The sequence below is a fragment of the Trachypithecus francoisi genome, unplaced genomic scaffold, assembly GCF_009764315.1.
Source record: "Trachypithecus francoisi isolate TF-2019V2 unplaced genomic scaffold, Tfra_2.0 Lachesis_group10, whole genome shotgun sequence".
NCBI lineage: Eukaryota > Metazoa > Chordata > Mammalia > Primates > Cercopithecidae > Trachypithecus > Trachypithecus francoisi.
In genome coordinates, this window is record NW_022681455.1 from 114,620,090 (window position 1) to 114,640,349 (window position 20,260).

Consider the following 20,260-nt stretch of genomic DNA (forward strand, 5'->3'; position numbering starts at 1 on the left):
AGTTACACTAGCAGTGGATATGGATGCCCCACACTCTTGCCAAGATAGTTATCAAGCTTTTTGATCGTTGCCAATCTGGTATGTGAAAAATGATATCTCAGTATGGTGATTTTCATCTGCATTTCTTTTTTTTTTTTTTTTTTTTTTTTTTTTTTTTTGAGACGGAGTCTCGCTCTGTCACCCAAGCTGGAGTGCAGTGGCCAGATCTCAGCTCACTGCAAGCTCCGCCTCCCGGGTTCACGCCATTCTCCTGCCTCAGCCTCCCGAGTAGCTGGGACTACAGGCGCCCGCCACCTCGCCCGGCTAGTTTTTTGTATTTTTTTTTTTTAGTAGAGACGGGGTTTCACCGTGTTAGCCAGGATGGTCTCGATCTCCTGACCTTGTGATCCGCCCGTCTCGGCCTCCCAAAGTGCTGGGATTACAGGCTTGAGCCACCGCGCCCGGCCTTCTTTTTTTTTTAAGATGGAGTTTTTCTCTTGTCGTCCAGGCTGGAGTGCAATGGCATGATCTCGGCTCACTGCAACCTCCGCCTCCCACGTTCAAGAAATTCTCCTACCTCAGCCTACCAAGTAGCTGGGACTACAGATGTGTGCCACCATGCCAGGCTAATTTTTGTATTTTCAGTAGAGACAGGGTTTCACCATCTTGGCCATGCTGGTCTCGAACTCCTGACCTCGTGATCTGCCCACCTCGGCCTCCCAAAGTGCTGGGATTACAGGCGTGAGCCACTGCACCCGGCCTGCATTTCTTTTGAGAGTGATGTGGGGCCGGGCGCGGTAGCTCACGCCTGTAATCCCAGCACTTTGGGAGGCCGAGGTGGGGGGATCACCTGAGGGTAGGAGTTCAAGACAAGCTTGACCAACATGGAGAAACCACATCTCTACTAAAAACACAAAAATTAGCAGGGCATGGTGGCGCATGCCTGTAATCCCAGCTACTGAGGCAGGATAATCGCTTGAACCCAGGAGGTGGAGGTTGTGATAAGCTGAGATCGTGCCATTGCACTCCAGCCTGGGCAACAAGAGCGAAACTGTGTCTCAATAAATAAATAAATAAATAAATAGCAAAAGTTAGTGAAGATGTGGAGAAATTGGAAGCCTGTCCACTGCTGATGAGAGTGGAGAATGGAGCAGCAGTTATGGGAAACAGTATGGCGCTTCTCATAAAATTAACACTAGAATTACTAGGTCTGGATGGGACAGGCAGGGTTTGCAAAAGGATCAACAAGTCTTTGTCTACAGATTTATTACATCCGTCTTTGGAAGAAGAAAAGAAAAATCATAAAACAAACGGCTAGTTCAAAGTCCAGATTCTTATTTTATGGATGTAAAATGTTGAGATTGTCCCAAGATTACCATAGTTTTCAGCCATGCTCAGACAGTGGTTCTTTGTGTGGGTTGTTCAACAGTATCAGCCGACAGAAGGAAAGGCCAGACTCACAGAGCGTGTTCACTGAGAGGAAAGCATCACGAATGGAGTGATCCACACCACTTCCTGAATCCGTGTTCTCTCACAGAAAGCCTTATCATAAGTCTAGCAATTCTAATTCATCTACCAAGATAATGTATTCATAATTACGTTTGATTTTACAAAGTATACAACAGTGATCTATTTTGGTGTCCGTTTTCCAAAAAAGTTTTGATTATGGGCAAAAAAAAAAAAATTACTATATGATCCAGCAATTTCACTTGCTCTGTCACCCAGGCTGGCATGCAGTGGCCCAGTCATGGTTCACTGCAGCCTGGACCTCCCAGGCTCAATTGATCCTCCTGCTTCAGCCTCACAAATAGCTGGGACTACAGGCGTGCATCACCATGCCTGGTTAGTTTTTGCCCAGTCAAAAAATCATTTTATTATGGAAACTTCAAATCTATCCAAAGGTGGAAAAAATGTTATAATTAATTAACCCAGAGTAACCACTCATCCCCTTTTTTTTTTTTTTTTTTTTTTTGATATAGAGTCTCGTTTTGTTGCCCAGGCTGGAGTACAGTGGTACCATCTCTGCTCACTGCAACCTCTGCCTCCTGGGTTCAAGCCATTCTCCTGCCTCAGCCTCCCAAGTAGCTGGGATTACAGGCATTTGCCACTATGCCTGGCTAGATTTTGTATTTTTAGTAGAGATGAGGTTTCACCATGTTGGCCAGGCTGGTCTCAAACTCCTGACCTCAATGATCTGCCCGCCTCAGCCTCCCAAAGTGCTGGGATTATGAGTGTGAGCCACCGTGCCTGGCCTCATCTCTTCTATAATTACCAATTTAACCAACCTTATTGTATCTATCCCTATACCTCAACCCTGGATTATTTTGAAGCAAAAATTGAGAAAAAGACCCTGTCTCAAAAAAAAAAAAAGGAAGAAAAAAAGAAAATAAGACAAATAACACAATTGAAAGCAGGAGCTCAAAGAGATGTTTGTACACTCATGTTCATAGCAGTAGTATTTAAAATAGCCAAGAGCTGCAAACAACCCATCATTGACAGATGAATGAATAAAGAAAACGTGGCATGTACATATAATAGAGTATTATTCAGCTTTACAAAGGAAGGAAATTCTGACATATGCTACAACATGGATGAACCTTGTGGACATTATGCTAAGTAGAATATGCTGGTCACAAGAGGACAAGTACTGTGTGATTGCACATTTCCTATTAGCTACTTGGTCATTTTCTTTTACTTTTTTTTTTTTTTTTGAGAGACAAGGTCTTGCTCTGTCACGCAGGCTGGAGTGCAGTGGCACAATCTTGGTTCACTGCAGCCTGGACTGGCACCTCCTATGCTCAAGGGATCCTCACATGTCACCCTACCAAGTTGTCTATTTGGTCACTTTATTACAGATTTGCAGAATTATTTTGTATTATGGCTGGGCACGTTGGGTCAAGCCTGTAATCCCAGCACTTTGGGAGGCCAAGGTGGGTGGATTGCTTCAGGCCAGGAGTTTGAGACCAGCCTCGCCAACATGGTGAAAACCCATCTCTACTAAAAATACAAAACTTAGTCCAGCATGTTGGTATATGTCTATAGATCCAGCTACTCGGGAGGCTGAGGCAGGCTGTCACACAAGCTGGGGTGCAGTGGCGCGACCTTGGCTCATGGCAACCTCTGCCCCCAGGGTTCAAGCTATTCTCCTGCCTCAGCCTCCCGAGTAGCTGAGATTACAGACACCTGCCACCACGTCTGGCTAATGATCCTTAAGTGATCTGCCCACCTCAGCCTTCCAAAGTGCTGGGATTACAGGCATGAGCCTCCTTGCCCAGCCAAAAAAGACATTAAAAAAAAAAAAAAAAAGGCCGGGAGCGTGGCTCACGTCTGTAATCCCAGCACTTTGGGAGGTCGAGGCTGGTGGATCATAAGGTCAAGAGATAAAGACCATCCTGGTCAAAGTGGTGAAACCCTGTCTCTACTAAAAATACAAAAATTAGCTGGTCGTGGTGGCACATGCCTGCAGTCTCAGCTACTGGGGAGGCTATGGTAGGAGAATCACTTGAACCCAGGAGGCAGAAGTTGCAGTGAGCTGAGATTGTGCCACTGTGCTCCAGCCTGGCGACAGAGCAAGATTGCGTCTCAAAAAAAAAAAAGGGCCGGGCGCGGTGGCTCATCTCATGCCTGTAATCCCAGTACTTTGGGAGGCCCAGGTTGGGGGATCACCTGAGGTCACGAGTTTGAGACCAGGCTGGCTAACATGGTGAAACCCTGTCTCTACTAAAAATACAAAAAATTAGCCAGGCATGGTGGTGGGCGCCTGTAATCCCAACCAAATGGGGGGCTGAGGCAGGAGAATTTCTTGAACCTGGGAGGCGGAAGTTGTGGTGAGCCGAGATTGCACCACTGCACTCCAACCTGGGCAACAGAGTGAGACTTTGTCTTTAAAAAAAAAAAAGAGTGGGGGTGAGGGTGATGTTGACATGGGGCTGAGGCATCTGGGGAGAACTTTCTTTTTTTTTTTTTTCTTTTTTTTTTTTGAGACGGAGTCTCGCTCTGTCGCCCAGGCTGGAGTGCAGTGGCCGGATCTCAGCTCACTGCAAGCTCCGCCTCCCGGGTTTACGCCATTCTCCTGCCTCAGCCTCCGAGTAGCTGGGACTGCAGGCGCCCGCCACCTCGCCCGGCTAGTTTTTTTGTATTTTTAGTAGAGACGGGGTTTCACCGTGTTAGCCAGGATGGTCTCGATCTCCTGACCTCGTGATCCGCCTGTCTCGGCCTCCCAAAGTGCTGGGATTACAGGCTTGAGCCACCGCGCCCGGCCTGAGAACTTTCTAGAGGAAAGAAAACTCAAAGTGGACTTTGGACAGTCAGGCAGAATTTAGATGAATGGATAGGACAGGAAAGCACAGGGTAAATGGGTGGCCCAATTGGACAGGTAATTGGGAGGTAGTGCAGGTGATATGCTGGTGGGTCCTGTTGGAACTGAGGTCCCACCCAGGCAAAGACCTTTTAATTCTTCCTGAATAATCTGCTAAAAGATATTTGAGAGATGGATGTAAACTCAGAAAGGCTCATTTAACTTCTGCCTGTGAGGGAATGTTGTCACTGCATGTGACTTGGGCACAGAGGCAAAGTCCTTGTAAGCAGGGCATGTCGGGTGATTGAATGGGCAGACTCGGGACTGCATATGGATTACTGAGTCCCCTATGGGCTGTGATGGGAACAAATGAAAAGGAAACTCGAGGCCAGGTGCGATGGCTCACATCTATAACCACAGCATTTTGGAAGGTCGAGGTGGGTGGATCAGTCGAGCCTAGGAGTTCCAGACCAGCCTGGGCAACATGGTGAGACCCTGTCTCTACAAAAAAACACAAAAACTAGCTAGGTGTGGTGGTGGCACATGCCTGTATTCCCAGCTACTCAGTAGGTGGCTGAGGTGGGAGGATTGCTTGAGTCTGGGAAGTCAAGGCTGGTGAGCCATGATTGTATCACTGCTTTCCAGCATATATGACAAAGCAAGACCCTGCATCAAAAAAATAAAAATTAAAAAAAAAAAAAAAGGAAGGCCAGACACGGTGGCTCATGCCTGTAATCCTAGCACTTTAGTAGGCTGAAGCAGGTGGATCACCTGAGGTCAGGAGTTTGAGACCAGCCTCGCCAACATGGTGAAAACCCATCTCTACTAAAAATACAAAAATTAGTCCAGCATGTTGGTATACGTCTATAGACACATCTATAGATGCCCAGCCCTGGCCAATGCGGCAAAACCCTGTTTCTACTAAAAATACAAAAAAAAAAAAGAAAATTAGCTGGAAATGGTGGCAGATGCCTGTAATCCCAGCTACTTGGAAGGCTAAGGCAGAAGAATTGCTCCAACTGGGGGGCAGAGGTTGCAGTGAGCTTACACCACTTCACTCCAGCCTGGGCAAAAGAGGGAGACTTGGCCGGGCGTGGTGCCTCACGCATATAATCCTAGCACTTTGGGAGGCTGAGGTGGGTGGATCACCGGAGGTCAGGAGTTCAAGAGCAGCCTGGCCAATACATTGAAACCTTGTCTCTACTAAAAATACAAAAATTAGCAAGGCATGGTGGTGCGCGTCTGTAGTCCCAGCTGCTTGGGAGGCTGAGGCGGGACAATCACTTGAACCTGGAAGGCAGAGGTTGCAGTGAGCCAAGATCGTGCCACTGCACTCCAGCATGGGTGACAAAAGCAAAACTCTGTCTCAAAGAAAAAAGGAAACAGAAAAGTACCTCTGAGTCCATGTTAGTCAGAGTCCATTGCCTCTGGCAGCGATTTGGCAACTTGTCCAAGGACCTAGGGTTAACTCACCCTTTCGACTCTTCAATTTTTCTTTTTCTTTTTTTTATTACAGTCTCGCTCTGTTGCCTAGGCTACAGTGCACTGGCGTGATGTCAGCTCACTGCAACCTCCACCACCCAGTTCAAGTGATTCTCCTGCCTCAGCCTCTCCAGTAGCTGGGATTACAGGCATGTGTCACCACACTTGTGTAATTTTTGTATTTTTAGTAAAGGTAGGGTTTCGCGCCGGGTGCGGTGGCTCACGCCTGTAATCCCAGCACTTTGGGAGGCCGAGGTGGGCGGATCACAAGGTCAGGAGGACAAGACCATCCTGGTTAACACGGTGAAACCCCATCTCTACTAAAAATACAAAAAAAAAATTAGCTGGGTGTGGCAGTGTGTGCCTGTAGTCCCAGCTGCTGGGGAGGCTGAGGCAGGAGAATGGCGTGAACCCGGGAGGCGGAGCCTGCAGTGAGCTGAGATCATGCCACTGCACTCCAGCCTGGGTGACAGAGCAAGATTCTGTCTCAAAGAAAAAAAGACAGGGTTTCGCCATGTTGGCCAGGACGGCCTCGAACTGCTGACCTCAGATGATCTGCCCACTTGAGCCTCCCAAAGTGCTGGGATTACAGGCATGAGCCACCATGCCCAGCCCCTCTTGACTCTTTTTATGTCTTTTTTTTTTTTTTTGAGATAGAGTCTTGTTCTGTCACCCAGGCGGGAGTGCAGTGGCACAATCTCAGCTCACTGCAACCTCTGCCTCCTGGGTTCAAGCGATTCTCCCTCAGCCTCCCAAGTAGCTAGGGCTACAGGCACCCGCCACCATGCGCGGCTAATTTTTGTGTTTTTTTCCAGTAGAGATGCAGTTTCACTATGTTGGCCTGGCTGGTCTCAAACTCCTGACCTCGTGATCCACCCGAGTTTCACTGGGTTAGCCAGGATGGTCTCGATCTCCTGACCTGGTGATCCGCCCGTCTTGGCCACCCAAAGTGCTGGGATTACAGGCTTGAGCCACGGCGCCGGGCCGACCTGTCTCTATTTTAAAAACAAAAGAAAATTAGCTGGGCATGGTGGTGCGTGCCTGTACTTCCAGTTCAGGAGGCTGAGATGGAAGGATCCCTCGAGCCCAGGAGTTCGAGGATACAGTGAGCCATGATCACACCACTGCACTTCAGCCTGGGTGAGACAGCAAAACCTCGTCTCTAAAATGAAAAAAAAAGTTGGTAAGAACAGATTTTAATTTGTAATACACTATTGCAATAGGGAAGAGGGTCCAGTGTGAACTTGGCCCAACTTTGATTTGTACAGAAGTGACTGGGAATTTAAATTTATTTTTTAGAGATAGGGTCTTGCTATGTTGCCCAGGCTGGTCTCACACTCCTGTCCTCAAGTGATCCTGCCACTTCGGCCCCCAGAGTAGCTGGGATTATAGGCACAAGTCAGTGAGTCTGGCAAGATAACTTGTGTTTTTTGTTTGTTTTATGACAGAGTCTTGCTCTGTTGCCCAGGCTGGAGTGCAGTGGTACGATCTCAGCTTGTTGCAGCCTCTGCCTCCCAGGTTCAAGTGATTCTCCTGCGTCAGCCTCCCAAGCAGCTGGAACTACAGGCACCCACCACCATGCCTGGTTAATTTATATATTTTTAGTAGAGATGGGCTTTCGCCATGTTGGCCAGGCTGGTCTCGAACTCCTGACCTTAAGTGCTCCGCCTACCTCAGCCTTCCAAAGTGCTGGGATTACAGGTGTGAGCCACTGCTGTCAGCCGAAACACTTTAAAACTTGTCTTTCAGAGTGGATGAAGGAGTAGGGAAGGTGGCAAGCAGGGGTTCGGTAGAGTCAAGGACATGAAAAATTGCAAAGGATCGGGCAATGTACAGCTCTGTCCACTAGCTGGCAATTATTGAAGTTAGGATTCTATCCTCCCACATCATCCTTCAGGATGATGACATTCAAGGAATGGCTTTCAGGTCCTTGAGAAAGACACTCTTGAGTTGTAGAAGATACTTATACATCTCAAAGGATCAGAGAAGGAATTCACAATTGTGAGCCCTTTTTAGTAAATGCTCTGAGAAAGTGTAGCCGGAGCCTATGGTTGGGTGTTGCCTGGAACAGTCAATTCTTTCGGCAGTGGCGGGCTTTCTCAGGCAGGCACTTTTAGGTGGGATTGGGTCATGCTAAGATGTGACCTTGAACTGTTAGAAACTATATTAGTGTTTAAGTCTTTTTTTTTTTTTTTTTTTCCTGAGACGGAGTCTCACTCTGTTGCCCAGGCTGGAGTGCTGTGGTGCAGTCTCTGCTCACTGCAACCTACACCTCCTGGGTTCAGGCAATTCTCTGCCTCAGCCTCCCCAGTAGCTGGGATTACGGGTGCCCGCCACCATGCCCCACTAATTTTTTGTATTTTCAGTAGAGACAGAGTTTCACCATCTTGGCCAGGCTGGAAGAGTTCAGGCCACCCCTGAACTCCTGACCTCGTGATCCACCCACCTTGGCCTCCCAAAATGCTGGGATTACAGGCGTGAGCCACTGCACCCAGCTTTCTTTTCTTTTTTATAAATAGAGATAGGGTTTTTCCATGTTGCCTAGGCTGGTCTCAAACTCCTAAGCTCAGACAATCTATGTGCCTAGGCCTCCTAAAGTGCTGGGATTACAGGCGTGAACCACCATGACCGGCCTTTGTAGAAGTCTTTTAATGTGGAGGGAGAAGGGTGGGTAAAATCACTTGAGTTGAGAGTCTGTACGTGTTTTTTTGTTTGGTTGGTTTTTGTTTTGTTTTGTTTTTGAGACGGAGTCTCGCTCTGCCGGTCAGGCTGGTGTGCAGTGGCACGATGTCGACTCACTGCAACCTCCGCTCCCCTCCAGGTTCAAGCTGTTCTCCTGCTTCAGCCTCCTGAGTAGCTGGGATTACAGGCGCCTGCCACCAGGCCCGGCTAATTTTTGTACTTTTAGTAGAAACAGGGTTTCACCATCTTGGCCATACTGGTCTTGAACTCCTGACCTCATGATCCATCTGCCTTAGCCTCCCAAAGTGCTGGGATTACAGGCGTAAGCCACCATGCCTGGCCCTTTTTTGTTTAAGACAGAGTCTCACTCTGTTGCCCAGGCTGGAGTGCAGTGACAGGATCTCAGCTCACTGTAACCTCCACCTCCCAGGTTCAAGCAGTTCTCATGCCTCAGCCTCCCAAGTAACTGGGATTACAGGCAGGTACTACCACACCCAGCAAAGTTTTGCATTTTTGGTAGAGACAGGGTTTCATCATGTTGGTCAGGCTGGTCTTGAACTCCTGGCCTCACGTGATCCACCTGCCTCAGCCTCCCAAAGTGCTGGGATTACAGGCATAAGCCACAGTGCCCAGCCTATTTTTTTAGTATACGCTAAACAAGGGGTGGATTATTCATGAGTTTGCTGGGAAAGGGGTGGGCAATTCCCCAAAGTAAGGGTTCCTCCACTTTTTAGACCATATAGGTTAACTGCCAGGTGTTGCCATGGCATTTGTGAACTGTCATGGCACTGGTGGGAGTGTCTCTTAGCATGTTAATGCATTCTAATTAGCATATAATGAGCAGCGAGGATGACCAGAGGTCACTTTCGTCACCATCTTGGTTTTGGTGGGATTTGGCCAGCTTCTTTACTGCCACCTGTTTTATCAGCAAGATCTTTGTGACCTGTATCTTGTGCAGACCTCCTATCTCATCCTGCGACTTAGAATGCCTTAACCTTTAGGGAACACAGCCCAGGAGGTCTTGGCCTTATTTTACCTACTCCCTATTCAAGATGGAGTTGCTCTGGTTCAAATGCCTCTGATACTGGGATTATAAGCTTGAGCCACTGAGCCCAGCCAAGAGTCTGTAGTTTTTATGGGCCAAGATTGAGGCCTAGTTGAGAAGGGGGCTTGGCGAAGCTTGTCTAGAGTTTGGTCAAGGAGTTTGGTCAGCTGACAGGTGGAAGAGTCTGGGTTCCTCCTGCTTGAGGGTGATGCTTGCTAAGCTTTCTTTTCAGCAGTTTGTAGCTGCAAGAACAGCAGAATAATAGGTAGTAAGAAGGGCCCACCTGGGTCAAAATGAGAACCATTCTTGGCTGGGTGTGGTGCTGGCACTTTGGGTGGCCAAGGTGGGCGTATCACTTGAGGTTAGGAATTCCAGACCAGCCTGGCCAACATAGTGAAACCCTGTCTCTATTAAAAATACAAAAATTAGCCAGGTGTGGTGGTGCATGCCTGTAATCCCCGCTGCTCTGGAGGCTGACGCACAAGAATCACCTGAACCCTGGAGGCACAGATTGCAGTGAGCCGAGATCATGCCACTACATTCCAGCCTGGGCGATGTAGCAGGACTCTGTCTCAAAACAAATAAACAAAAAGAATGAGAACCTTTCTCAGTACCTGACAAGCCAGGAATCTACTGCCCCACCTCCCACTTCCCCAGCCTGCCTTAGGCCATAGCCCACCCAGAGGTAGCAGACACTACTAAACTGACCTTGTCCTAGGGGTTTGATATTACAAATCCTGGCTTGTATCCATGGCTTGGAAGGTAGCACCAGGCATGCCCCTGCTGCCCACCTTGCACGAGAAAAACCTTCCCAGCTTTAGGGGGAATTTCAAGGGGTAAGGCCTGGAACACCTGCAGGCAGATGGCCCAAGTAGTATCTTCCTTTAGGGAGTGTACTGATTTACTGCTATTAAAGACAGCATTCCTGGCAGAGCACAGTGGCTCACATGCGTAATCCCAGCACTTTGGGAGGCTGAGGCAGGAGGTTCGCTTGAGCCCAGCCTGGGCAACATGGGAAAACCCTATCTCTACAAAAAACACAAAATTTAACCGGGTATGGTGGCACATGCCTGTAGTCCCAGCTACTCAGGAGGCTGAGGTGGGAGGATCTGTTGAGTCTGGGAGGTGGAGGCTGCAGTGAGCCGTGATCAAGTCATTGCACTCCAGCCTGGGCGACAGTGAGACCTTGAGCAAAAACAAAGAGCATTCCTGTGCTAAACTGGACTAGACTGGGACCCTGCCTTCCCGGGTTTGGCTCTTCAGGGCCATTATTAATTATCCCACAGAAGGGCCATCCTTGAAAGAGGATACCGGTGTGCTAGCAGCAAACACCAACAGCAGAGGTTATCAGGTTATCAAAGTAGTAACCGGCAGCATGAGTAACACCTGGAAACGGGGTAGCAATGCCAATTCTGGGGCCTCCCCTAGAGCTAAAAGAACCAGAAGCTGAGAGTGAGGGCAGAAATCTGCGTTTAAACAAGCTCACCAAGAGGATCCCATACACACCAAAAATTTAGAACCACTTTAGCCTCACGTCAGCCTGTTGGAGGGCGAAACTGCGGTCCACCTGGAGTTTCATAAAGGTTTTGAACTAGGTGCGGAAGTTAGGGAAAGGATGAGCTAAGAAAAGACATGCCAAATATTTAAAATGCATTCACTTTGCCCTCAACAGTAGGAAGCTACGGGCATCTGAGAGAGCCTGCGATGGGAGATGCCCCCGTGGATGAGGAAACAACAGACACTCTGCCCCCTTTTCCTCTTGTCCCGGGTGGGGAATACAAAGTCCAGCGAGGCCAAACCCCCACCTGCACCGCTGATGGGGTCTCTCTCCCCTGGGGCCAGGGCGCAGCGTCCCCACCGCAGCTCGGGCTTTCAGAGCCCGGGCGTGAAGCCAAGCTGGCCTCAGGTCGCGGCTCTTTGAAAGCGCGAGTGGGAACAGTGCCCTCCGGCCGGGCTCGTCCTCAGCTGGCCACAGCAGCATCTGAGAGGCGTCCTCGGCTAGTGTGCACCTCCCTGGAAACCCATGTATCCGACCCGGCTCGGGGCCGTCTGCTCCAGCCGCCCGAGCCTGGCCTTCTGAGAATGAAGACTTCCCATCCCCCTCCTTCTCCCCTCCTGCGGGGCGGACCCCCGAGCCCCAGCGAAACTACAAAGCCCACAATCCCTGGGGTGCGCGCGCTGTCTTCTGGGAGATGTAGTCCTGGACGCGGGGCGCCCCCAGCAGCCCAGCGCCGCCTGGACTCCATATCCCAGCATGCCGGCGCGCGTGCGGGGGGCGGAGGGAGGGAGAAACGGAGAGGATGTGAATGGGGTGGGGGCAGTCGCCCCCGTCCCCCACCCTTCCCTTCAAGCCGGGCAGGGGTGGGGGGAGGGGCCGGGCTGAGGCGGCGGCGGCGGCGGCGGCGCTCGGGTAGGGCTGGGCCAGGCAAGGGCGGGACTAGCCCACGGCGGGCGGACAAGAGAGCCGCGAGCTAACGGGTCCGGACGCCGGCGGCAGCAGCAGCGGCGACGGCTTTCTGCGCGGGCGGAGGCGGCGGCAGGAGCGGCGAGTATGGCCCGCGCAGCGCCGGGCGCTGACTGAGGTGCGCGGGCGGGATGAGCGCGGGCGGAATGCGTAGCGCCCCGGGCCCCCGGCTGCCCAGACCTCCCAGGCGCGGGCAGCTGGCGCGGCCCAGCGGCCCAGACCGGCCCGGTCCAGCCCGGCAACTTCCCCCGGGCCGGGGCGCCGGGCTCCCTAGTGTAGGCGGGGGTCCGCGCTCGTTGGCCTCATTCCGGATCCCCGCCTTCTGCTCTGCACGTCCAGCCGCTCCCAGCCTCCCAAGGCTCCCGCTCCGCTCCTTTGCCGGTAGCCTCCAGCCCCAGCCCCAGCCCTCGGAAGAGCTCCCTGCCCTGGTCCCGACTTCCATTCCACTCTCTAGTTCGTACCCCTAAACCCTGGCTCTCCCGGCCTCTGCTCCACCTGGGAGATCCCGGCCCCACTCTTGGCCGGAGCCTGTCTGCCCCATCAGCACCTCTCTCCTCTCTCCCCTGTGATCTTTCCCCTACCTGGCACTGCCCCCTAACCACCCTCAGTGGCCCAGTTCTCACGGCTCGACCTTCCTACTTTAGGGAAACTGAAGCACCGCGTAAGCCAGAAACTTGGCCAGTGCTCCAGTCCCGTGGAGGCTGGCCTGAACCCCGTCTCTCCTCTCCCCTGTTCCTTCTCTGCCTTGGAATGGAAGTCATTTCTTCCCCCCAGTCATTACCCTGTGACTGGACCAAACTTCACCCCCCGCTACAGCTCTGGGCTGAGCTCACCACCCATTGCTTGCTTGCTCAAGTTAGCCTTTCGAGTTATCTTTTGCCAACTGCATCCACCTCACGTCTCCCATCTTGCCTCTTGCTTTACAGCTGCGTAAAGGAGCGGAGGACTGAGTTAAAAGTGGTGTTGGAGAAAGGGGCTAGAGAGGTGCTGGGGCAGGCAGGGACCTGGGGCCTCTTTTCAGTCAAAGCCTCCAAGGGGGTACACGCACTCTGGGGCCTCTGGCCAGTAACTCACACTCCTGCCTCGTCTTTGGGACGGATGTTTGGAAGCTGGTTGGCCACCCCTTCCTTGCCCGGTGGGCTCTGAAGCCTCTCTGAGGTGGAAGGTATCCCTGGGTTTTAGAGAGATGGTGGCATAAGAGGAGTCTGGGAGACCACACCCCTAAGCTTCATCTTGCTTCTGCTGCTAACTTTGGAGGGGTTGCCCTTTCAGGGAGGGATGCCTGCTGGCTGCCCTGATCTCTCTGTGGAGGAAGGCACAGAGTATGTGGGCGGTGATCTCAAGTTTTGTCGTGGTGCTCAGGATTTAGAGGGAACAAGGGCTCAGAAGGGTGGCACAGATTTGCCTGTATTATTCAGTTTTTTGTTTTGTCTTCTTCAGATTTTTTTTTTTTTTTTTGGCGGGGGTGGGGGGGGCGGAGGAGGATGGTCATCCATTCTACCCCAGTCCCCATTTTCCCAGTGGGATGGGTGGAGGAAGGGAGGGACCGGAGGCTCCAGGAGTTCTGTGGGGTCCTGAAGGAGCAATTTTGATCTGAACCAGATGGTTCACTGCTTCAGCAACCCCCTTCCCAGCCCTCCCCCTTGGCTGTGAATTTGGATGCTTTTAACCTTGTAACTTGAGAATGGAGGAAGGGAGGCCAGGGGGCCAACTGTCTGTGTGGGTGTTTATGTCTGCCTCTGCACCCTTGCTTGCAAGCCTGGCAGGGGACTGTGGGAGTGACCATGCCTGGGAGTGCATTGTTGTGATGTGCTGTGGCACGCTGATGGCTCCTGGGAACTTTGGGAGTGCAAATCCCAGATAAAGCCAAGCTTCTAAGAGCAATTGGCTATGGTCTCAGGGGAGCATTTCTACTGCAGCCAAGCCTCAGGGTAAGGACCACTCTTCCTGAGAAGGCACCTGAGATTAAGGAGTCTGCAATACCAGGACTGGGGATTTGGGGAGGCTTGATTTTTCCATGTCTATTCTTGGCAAAAGAAGACCTGAGGGGTAGGGTCTAGGGAGAGGGATGGGAAATGGATTCTTTTGCGTTGTTCTATACCACATCCTGCCTTATTTTGGCGGTTTTTGTGTACTTCATTTTGGCTCTCATTAGACTGTGGATGCTCTTCAAATGTGTCCTCATTTTCTGAAATACCACCACCTGGCTTGGTCCTCAGCCCATAGTGGGTGTTCAGTAAGTGAATTACAGCAGAAGGTCTCATGGTTACAGGTTTAGGGAAAGATTCTTCACCCTTGACTGAGAGTCAGAGTCCCCTGGAGAGCTGGTTAAGGCACAGATTGTGTGTGGGGGGGGGACTCCAGAGTTTTATGGTTTAATCTGGGTGAAGCCTATATTTTGCATCTCTCTCCAGCTCCCTAGGGCTAACACTTTGAGAACCACTGGTTTGGGGCCATCACAATTGCTTGAGAGATTAATCCAAGCAGATGTAAAGTCGTTCTTTGTTTTGAGATGGAGTCTCACTCTGTTGCCCAGGCTGGAGTGCAATGACACGATCTCGGCCCACTGCACCTTCTGCCTCCAGGGTTCAAGAGATTCTCTTGTCTCAGGCTGGTTGGCCACCCCTTCCTGGGGTGACAGGAACCTAGGATTACAGGCATATGCCAGGACACCCACCTACTTTTTGTATTTTTAGTAGAGACAGGGTTTCACCATGTTTGCTAGGCTGGTTTTGAACTCTTGACCTCAGGTGATAGGTGATTCCCCCGCCTTGGCCTCCCAAAGTGCTGGGATTACAGGCGTGAGCCACTGCTCCTGGCCAGAGGTAAAGTCTGTTTTTTTTTTTTTTTTTTTTTTTTTTTTTGAGACAGAGTCTCTCACTGCAACCTCTGCCTCCCAGGTTCAAGCGATTCTCCTGTTTCTCCATGTTGGCCAGGCTGGTCTCGAACTCCTGACCTCAGGTGCCCCACCCGCCTCAGCTTCCCAAAGTGTTGGGATTAGAGGTGTGAGCTGCTGCACCCAGCTAGATACAGTCCTTTTTTTTTTTTTTTTTTTTTTTTTGGAGACGGAGTCTCGCTCTGTCGCCCAGGCTGGAGTGCAGTGGCCGGATCTCAGCTCACTGCAAGCTCCGCCTCCCGGGTTCACGCCATTCTCCTGCCTCAGCCTCCGGAGTAGCTGGGACTACAGGCGCCCGCCACCGCGCCCGGCTAGTTTTTTGTATTTTTTAGTAGAGACGGGGTTTCACCGTGTTAGCCAGGATGGTCTCGATCTCCTGACCTCGTGATCCACCCGTCTCGGCCTCCCAAAGTGCTGGGATTACAGGCTTGAGCCACCGCGCCCGGCCTACAGTCCTTTTTTTTTTTTTTTTGAAACGGAGTTTCCCTCTTGTTGCCCAGGCTGGAGTGCAATGGCATGATCTCAGCTCACTGCAATCTCTGGCTCCCAGGTTGAAGCTATTCTCCTGTCTCAGCCTCTGGAGTAGCTGGGGCTACAGGCACCCGCCACCATGCCCGGCTAATTTTTGTATTTAAAGAAATTTTTTAAATTTTTTGAGATAGAATTTTGTTCTTGTTGCCCAGGCTGGAATGCAATGGCATGATGTCAGGTCACCGCAACCTCCACCTCCCGGCTTCAAGTGATTCTCCTGCCTCAGCCTCCCAAGTAGCTGGGATTACTGGCATGTACCACCATGCCCATCTAATTTTTTTGTATTTTTAGTAGAGATGGAGTTTCTCCATGTTGGTCAGGCTGGTCCCAAACTCCTGACCTCAGGTGATCTGCCTGCTGTGGCCTCCAAACTGCTGAGATTACAGGCATGAGCCACAGTGCCTGGCCAGCTAGATGTAAAGTCTTAAGAGGGACTTTCTTCCACCTTACTTCCCCACCAGGCTATTCTGGCAGCTGTACTGGTTTGGCTTTTCTTTCATTCTGATGCTGCCCAGGATTGGTAATGATTGGAAGGACACTGCCCCACGGTTATTTGAAGGAAGGCCCCACAACCAAGGAGGAAATTTAGGAGCTGTGGCTTTGGAAGAGGGTGACTGTGTGGACATAGTGAAGCAAATTGCTGAACTGGGCCCTCGTCTGGCCTGTGCCTGTTTCCCCAACCAAATGGGTTGGGGTGCCTGCCAAGTAAAGTCCTACCATGGCTGCACACTAGACAGGATGCCTGGGAGTCTTTGAAATTTAGAAAAGCAGGAGGCATCACTTACATTGTGCTTTGCAGAGCATTTTCCAGCTGTTGTTTTATAGGTCAGTGGAACACTTATAAGGCAGATACAGACTTAGGTAGGGTTACTGAGGAACAGAGAGATACACTGTGGGTCACACAGCGGCCCTGGGACTCCGGATTCCAACGCCAACGGAGTGACTGCTGAACCAGTTGCTGCTAATAGCTTGAATCATGGCTGCTGTTCATTGAGTGCTTGCTGCCAACAAGGCACAGTGCTAGGTGCTCTCTGGTGTTAGTGAATCCTCACAGCAACACTGCAAGGCTGGTGTTGTTGCCGCTGCTTTGTAGATGATGAACTGAGACTCACAGAACTTATCAGTCATGCCCAAACAGACAGCAGGAGGATCTGGGATTGAAACTCATGTCTTTCTGCCGCACAGCCCCTGCTCTTAGTTCCTGCTCCTTGTTGTGCTCAACAAACCTTAATTGTCCTTTGGGGTCGTCTGCCCCCAAAAGTCTGAATTTTGTTTGTTTGTTTGTTTTTGAGACAAAGTCTCATTCTGTCGTTAGGCTGGAATGCAGTGGTGTGATCTCGGCTCACTGCAACTTCCGACTCCTGGGTTCAAGCGACTCTCGTGCCTCAAACTCCCAAGTAACTGGGATTACAGGCACACTCCACCACGCCCAGCTAATTTTTGTATTGTTACTAGAGACAGGGTTTTGCCATGTTGGCCAGGCTGGTCTCGAACTCCTGACCTCGTGATCTGCCCACCTCAGCCTCCCAAACTGCTGGGATTACAGGTGTGAGCCACTATGCCTGGCCAAGTCTGAGTTTTTTTGAGCCGAGAACTTTGCTGAGTGTTGTGGAGGAGACAGTAATGTCCAAGTTGCTGTCCCCTGGGAAGGGGATAAGACAAGTCCACCAGTAGATCTACAGGGAAGCGGACAGTTAAAGGAGGTCTGAGTCATCCCCACAGGGGGCTCAGAAAAGGCATTTGGGATGGGTCTCTAAGGGTAGGTTTCCAGGCAGGGCCTGTGGGCTGGAGGGGTGTGCAGGCCAACAGGTACAAAGACAGGCTATCACAAGGCACGTTTAGGGAGTTGTCCCTTTTGTCTGGGGACATAGGGGATTTATTTAGAAAGTATTAAGGAATCCTGTTTGGTGGCAAGCAGAAACTTGGCTGTCTTTGGGAGGAAAGCACTTCCTTGGAAAGCTGTGGGAACTATAAAATCAGAGTGATGACTCAGGACCCAGGTCCCCTCCAGGGTCTTGGAGTGGGTACAGCAGGGACCAAAGACTAGTCTCTCCAGGGAACCACTGTTGCCAGGATGCATCTGCTCCAGCTGTGCTCAGTCATTTTGTCACCACTTGGGATTCATATCTGAGGGAGGAAATGTGTGGTTGGCCCAACCTGGGCCGTGTTCCCTTGTTCCCTTCCTTGGCCAGTGAAGGGCCGGTGGCATGTTGGGCAGTTCCCTCGCAACCCTGCATCCAAAAGCAAAAGTCTCCAGAAGGAGAGAAAATAGACACTGCAAAAAATCAGTCCAGACAGGTGCTGGATAAGGACTTGAACTGATGGGTGGTGACACAGGGGGCTTTAGTCTGACTAGTTTCTGAGCAGACTGAGGGCAAACTGACAGCACAATATGGCTGGGTCATAAGGGGACAGGGAGAGGAGGGAGGGAGGAGATGGAGAAGTAGATAGAGTCCAGGTGAGATATCATGCAGGCTGGCACTTGGCGATAGAAGTGGAAAAGAGGGAACAGAGTGTAGAGAGCTTGCAAAAGTAGCTGTTTTCGGAGCAGACACTTGATGGGCTGGGGCTTGTAGTTTCAGTGCCTGATGATGAGAGCTGGTTCCTTTACTGAAATGGGGCAGTCAGGAGGAGGAAGAGTTTAGGAGAAGGTGATGTGGACTTGCTTTGGAGGAGCTGTGTGCTTATGCTGACCACACAACTGGAATCCTGGTGAGCTGCCTGAGGTTGGGGGCCTTGCCCTGAGGCCGTGGGGCCACTGAGCCCCAGAGACTCTCTAGGTGCTGGAGGCAGCTGGGGCTGTCTGCCAGCTGGGTGCTTTTGCATCTGTTGTGTTTCCACATGCAGCCCGGGATGGGCTTCTCCTCCTTCCCCTTCTGTCCTTTCCGTTCCCACGTCCCAGCTTCCCTCCCACACACCTGAGCCCTTACCAACTAAAGGGCCAGGCCCTGCTTTCTGAAACCGCGTTTTTCTTCCTCTGCTCAGAATGCTTGTTAATGGTAAGTCCTCATCAGCTATTAGGGTAGACATCTCCAAGTGACATGTCGCAAGGAGGGGATCTGAACTTTACCTGCTATCTGGGGGAAATCAGGCTTTTTCTTCCAGTGATGCCATGCTCATCAGGGACACCTGCCTATGTCCCTAACTAGCCATTTTAGAGTACTTCTTGTTGCTATTTATACATTATTGTTGTAGTTACAACACATTGTCAAGCTTGCATGTTGCCATTGCGGACCTTGTGGGGTTCCAGGGCACAGGCTGGGCTTTGGGCAATCCTAGCTTTCCAGCTGAGCCCTGGCGGTTTCCTGCTGCAGAAATGGGTGGGAGGGAGGGAACAGAGTTGTCTTGGGTGGAGGCAGGAGGAGCTATGCTGAAGGGTGCCTTATCCCTGTGAATTCTTAGAGCAGGTCATCTTCCTGGAGTGAAGAGGACTTTCCTTCAATTCAAATATATGTGCTGTTTTACCATCTATTAATGCAGCAGATACTACCGTGTACAATAGGGTGAATAAGGGCCAAGGTAAATCTAGAGGAAAAAATGTAATCTTTTAAAATTTTGCCAATCATGCTAAATGGGGCTCTGTCACCCGGGCTGGAATGTAGTAGTGCTGTCATAGCTCACTGCAGCCTTGAATTCTTGGGGCTCAAGTGGTCCTTCCACCTCAGCTTTCTGAGTAGCTGCAACTGCAAGTGTACACTATTTTGTGCCCAGCTAAGTTTTTTTCATTTTTTTTCTTTAAGACAGAGTCTTGCTGTGTTGCCCAGGCTGGAGTGCAGTGGCACCATCTCGGCTCACTGCAAGCTCCACCTCCCGGGTTCACACCATTCTCCTGCCTCAGCCTCCTGAGTAGCTGGGACTACAGGCGCCCGCCACTACGCCCAGCTAATTTTCTTGTATTTTTAGTAGAGACGGGGTTTTGCTATATTAGCCAGGATGGTTTTGATCTCCTGACCTCGTGATCTGCCCGCCTCAACCTCCCAAAGTGCTGGGATTACAGGTGTGAACCACCGCGCCTGGCCAGTTTTTTTTTTTTTTTTTTTTTTAAGAGATGGAAGTTTTGCTGTGTTTCCCAGGCTGGTCTTGAACTCCTGGCTTCAAGTCATCTTCCCACCTGGCTAAATTGTATTTGCATGATGGTGATAATTAACACAACACACATAGTTCTGGTATCAGATTTTGAAAACAACCCAGCTTTTTCTTTCGGATGCTATTAGTTTCCAGGTGAATGGGCCCATCCTCCTGGGAGGTGGCATTGTGGGGCTCAGGGGCAGAGAGGGGACCCTGAGGTGTTAAGGCATGACCCAAGTACCTGCTCTGCTTTCTCTCTTGACTGAGCAGTCCTAGCCCTGCGGGCAGGCAGCAACCCCCAGCCTCAGCAGGTCAGCAGCCTTTGGAGGGAGAAAATTGGCAATAAATGTTAATAGCTAATTGGTCTACAGGGAACTACTTTGGTGTGGAAAAATCAACAAGTTATTTATTTGCGTGGCTAAAGGGAACTTAGAGGGACTAGGACTGACAGTGAAGAGGGGAAGGTTAGGAGAGGCACAGGTTGGGGATTGCCCCGCCCCGTCACCCCCTTCTCTCCACCCCCTGCTGCCTCCTTCAAGCCACCTCCTTCCTGTCGTCTTCACAGGCTTCCTTTGAGTTTGCAAGGGACATTAGTAGAATGTGGAATCTCCCCTGCCCTGTAAGTCGGGTTTCCCCAATCTTTGTTCCTACCCAAGTTCAGTTAAACACAAAGCACCAGCGATTTGATGCAGGCAGTGAATTGGTACCTGAATTTCAGGGGGAAGTGAAAGTTTCTGTGGGCCTGTGTGGAGTCTGTATGCTACACAAGAAAAGATGGCAGCAACCAAAGGGAATGAGGCTGTGTGGGAAAGTAAA

At 50.8% G+C, this 20,260-nt stretch overlaps 2 protein-coding genes across 5 annotated transcripts in view; one reads left to right on the top strand and one right to left on the bottom strand.

Annotated features, from left to right (window-relative positions):
- The window catches only part of FCSK (fucose kinase), a 52,814-nt gene extending 39,769 nt beyond the window's left edge, over window positions 1-13,045 (bottom strand). The window contains exon 1 of the mRNA XM_033218970.1: window positions 13,024-13,045. The gene's annotated coding sequence lies outside the window, so the exon portion shown is untranslated. The remainder of the gene's footprint in view (window positions 1-13,023) is intronic.
- Window positions 11,803-20,260, top strand: part of ST3GAL2 (ST3 beta-galactoside alpha-2,3-sialyltransferase 2) — a 63,972-nt gene continuing 55,514 nt past the window's right edge. The window contains exon 1 of one of the 4 annotated variants that reach the window (XM_033218978.1): window positions 11,803-12,067. The gene's annotated coding sequence lies outside the window, so the exon portion shown is untranslated. Of the gene's footprint in view, window positions 12,068-17,847; window positions 18,089-20,260 lie in introns of those variants that run through there. The other 3 variants (XM_033218977.1, XM_033218975.1, XM_033218976.1) reach the window with 3 other exon arrangements.